The following is a 4,176-nucleotide window of genomic DNA, read 5'->3' as shown; positions in this document are numbered from 1 at the left end:
AGCCCACTCAAGACTTCTTAAATAATGAATAGGTTTCAATTTTCCAACTAGTCAATTAAATAAACATAATTTTAGTATACAATACTATAACCCAGGACTGGTGGAGAAAGTTGATGTCGTAGATGAGAGGAGGCATACTCTATCATAAGGAAGACCTGCATTAAGACTATCTTACTCACACTTTCTTCTTGGCAAACCTAGCTTTTCCTCATGAAGAAAATGCCAACTCACACACACACATAAGATAAAGGCAGAAAGACACCTCACCCCAGTTCTAATGCAGATATAAATAGAAATAGGTAGGCATATTATTGCTAGCAGGATGTTATTTTTCCCTGAATTTTATTAAAAGTACAAACCAATTGTTTCATTCCATCTTTTTCCTGATTACTGAATTATTTTGTTTCAAATATTTATCTTTTTTTTTAAACCAGGGGAGAGCGCGAACACAGTCCCCCACTACCACAAATTATGCAGTCGAGTTTCCCACATTTGGGGAAATCGCAGGGGTCAGCACACTCGGAGTGCAATGAGTGAGCCTCACCCTGGGGAAAGCACCTTCATGATCATGGTATCTCCCCTGCCAGGTAAGTATCAAATATTTATCTTTTTATAGCCTCTTGAATCTTCCATTCTTTGTATTTTTTAATACAGGATTTTTTGGGGGGAACCTTATACTTACATTATGATCCTTAAGGATATGGGAATGAAACTAAATCTAAGTTTTTATCCATACAGAGAAGATGAATTTTCTCCTTCCACATGGTACTGGAATCTTCTTCCTACTTTTGACCACCTGGAATATTAATTTATATTCAGATTCTCTAGCCCCATTTCAAAAATATAATATTTTATATGCTGAGTAAGCCTCTTTATATGGTAAAACATCTCACTTTATGCTGCCTGGTCAATAAATTGATTTTTGTCTGTAATGTTTTGAAGCTGTCTGAATTTGTTTTGTTCTATTTAATATATTTTATCTTATACTTACTGGAAGCAACAATAAAAACTACCCCTTCAGACTACACAATGCAACTCCTGTGACTCATCAGTGGGCATATGTCCTCATTTACTTGAGATGGTTGACAATTGTGGTCTTTAAAAAAAAGTGAATGAAAAGTGTAGAGATGTGAACTTGCTCTAACTATACTAGATGTCAGTTTTCATATAATCGTTGTTCTTCCCTCAAGTAGGTAATGGGCCAAGTGTGTGAAGTAGTAATAGTTTAACATACTGGTTAAAAGTATAGTCTCCCTGATTATCAAAACACATTGAAATCCAAATAGCACCAATAGCCCAGTTACTTGATTTATGATCTTATATAAGTTCCTTAACTTCATTAAGCATCTCAGTTGCCTAATTCTTCACATGTATATAATAATAGACTTCATCATCAGGATGAAGTAAAACAGTGTATTCAGTGTACTTTGAACATTAATGCAGTGGTAGACACTTGATTCATGATAAGTAGTTTATAAAAATCTTATAGAACATTTGATCTATATATTAGTGACATGCCTTTTATCGGTTTATGGTTAGGACTATAACTAACCACTGGGAACTATGGTATATCATTTCCTTCATAACACTAGGGAAGAAGTAAATTGAATAATCAGATATGCAGAGAAAAGAAAAGGTAAGATTTAAAAATCATCTTTATGGTTTTCCATGATCTTGTTACAATCTCAGTTCCCTAACAGATCCTCACCATTGTGTTCTGTGAGAAAGCTCTGGGTTCTTAGGACACATTTATCCTAGTCTCTTCTAATTTTATTCTGTAAATAAGAACCAAATTGTTTCTATCACTTGAAGGCAATCAGTGCTAACTATCACATCAATCTTTATTTGTGCGTCTGGGTTCCAGTCACAAAAGCTTCCTCATACTACCCCATGTTCTGACATGCATCTGAATAGTTGGTTACAATGCAGAATAAATAAACAAAAAACTACTTACTGTCTATTATTTCTTTATATATTCATTAAAGTTTTATTTCCTTTGTGGTTTAGATGAAATGATTCACACATGAAGTATTCCCTCTTTCTTCTGTTGAATAAATTGCCCCTTCCACACAATATATCCAGGGACATATGTACCTGTCTTGTGGAAGTTATTTTTTCTTACATTACAGTTACTTACAAATCTGTACCAGCTTGAGTTTTCAACTCCTTTAAGGGCATTGCCATTTCTTCTTACTCATTTTTATATCTCCCATGGACCTAATACATGCCTATATGTCTTTACACATAATGTGTACTTAATAAAAGATTATAAATATATATAACTGTTTAAGGAAAGCCATTTCTCAGAGACCTGTAATCATTTTTTTAAGTTCATATAGCCAATGTTTGTTGAAGGTTTACTGTTTTGTGTGTGTTTGTGGTGTGATGTGGATATATGTAAAATAGAAGAGAAAGTAAAGAACCGACTAAAAATTTGTGGTTGGGTAAGAGAAAAGAGCAAGTAAAACATCAGAGCAGCGAGTTTCACTCAAGCAACTGTAGCAGTCTCCCAGGAGCATTAAGTATAAAGTTTGAAGAGAGCAATCATGATGAATAAAGAGGGCAAGAGTTAGAAGTCAGGTAAAATGGAACCTTTTATAATGTAGTAAAGAGATAGCAATTAGCCAAATTTATGGAATGTAAATTAAGTCATTTGGAAATATATTTACTTTTCAGGTCACTGGGAGAACATTGAATGGATGTGTCTGTAATTTTAAAGATAATCCCCTAATGGTCAGAAAAACTACTTTGATCTTTTGTGGCATCTAGATAAGGTGATCTGCTTTTAGCAGCACCAATTGATTCAAAATTATAGAGACTGTTAAACTCTCTGAATTAATTGCTTTTAATTTTTATGTGTGAATATAAATTTGAATTTTACTATTGAAATTCAGTCTCTGCTCATTATCCCCCGGGGCAGGAAACCTCAGTTCAAGGGTGCTGAACTGGCCAGAGACGGCTATTGTCCATGTAATGCATAATTAATCATACATTATGGGAGTGTTCATTTTCCTAAAAACTTTGGAAGTCTCAGATAAGACAGGGTTGTGAATTTACTTATCTTAATACCTTATTAATTTTTTATCTAAAGGAAAAATATACTGATTAAATTTCTGTTGCTTGTTTCTCCCTAAAATTGTATTGAAAGCATAATTTTAACCATAAGAAATGTTGAAGTGGTCTGCTATCTCCATTAAATAAAAAATACAGAGCTAAAAAAGGTTTATGCATTGTGTAAAATAAGAATCATTTGTCACAACAAAAACTTTTGTCTTCCTTATGTCTTTTAGATTTGATAACAAGGTGTTACAAAAGGAACAATGACTGCATTAGAGCAAAGGTATCTGGGCTCATGCTGGAAAACACCAGAATAGTCTATCAAATATGGATTATTTTCCTGTTTAGCTCAGGAAAATTCCCAGGAAATTTTGCAACCTCAAATAGTTTGTCAAATATATGTATTTTCTGAGTAGCACCTTTACAGTACTTAAGCCAATATATGAATTGATGGAATCCCATATTTGATTTCTGAAGTACAAGTATATATATCTCAGGTATCAATTAATAGCATAATATATAATATAACTTATATATGTGTACATCTATATAATATGATTTACATTATATAAGATATAATATATATGTATTATATTTATAATGTTCTTATATATATACATCCTTGGCAGAAAGTCATAAAAATATTAAGTTTTGTATACTGCAGAATCATCAACATCATTATATCTTATAGTTTTTTTTCTACTTTCTATGTCATGAGAATATCTTTAACAATAATTTTGTCATTTTTGACATAGTTTATAGAGCAAAAGGTAAGAACTAGGTGTTTTATAAAACTCATACAAATTAATTCGATGTCAGTCTTATTCCTATACATGTTGAAATGTTTCTTTCCTGTATGTCAGAAGTCTTGCTCATGTGTTCATGTGTGTATATGTTTGTGTTTTTTTAGTGATAGTGTTCTGACTCAAAATAACTAAAGGAGAAATAGAAATGCATAGGCCCATATATCCAAGCTGTGTCAAATGGAGGGGTTCACCTATGATGCAGAAATGTCTATAACCAGAAATTTTAGTGCCTTCAGGAAGAGCTGTGATTAATGGCATGAAATCATTTTTCATTACCACTGAGTATTTCTTTTAGTTAAATAGGAAGCCACAG

General features: G+C 32.6%; 1 non-coding gene across 1 annotated transcript; it reads right to left on the bottom strand.

Moving 5' to 3' along the window:
• Window positions 1–431: 431 nt before the first annotated feature.
• LOC136401706 (U1 spliceosomal RNA) lies at window positions 432–595 on the bottom strand. The gene has a single exon (XR_010750712.1). It is a non-coding gene; the product is annotated as a U1 spliceosomal RNA (small nuclear RNA).
• Window positions 596–4,176: the final 3,581 nt, after the last annotated feature.

The sequence above is a fragment of the Saccopteryx leptura genome, chromosome 3 (assembly GCF_036850995.1).
Source record: "Saccopteryx leptura isolate mSacLep1 chromosome 3, mSacLep1_pri_phased_curated, whole genome shotgun sequence".
NCBI classification, from domain to species: domain Eukaryota; kingdom Metazoa; phylum Chordata; class Mammalia; order Chiroptera; family Emballonuridae; genus Saccopteryx; species Saccopteryx leptura.
This window is presented reverse-complemented; position numbering and strand designations above follow the sequence as displayed.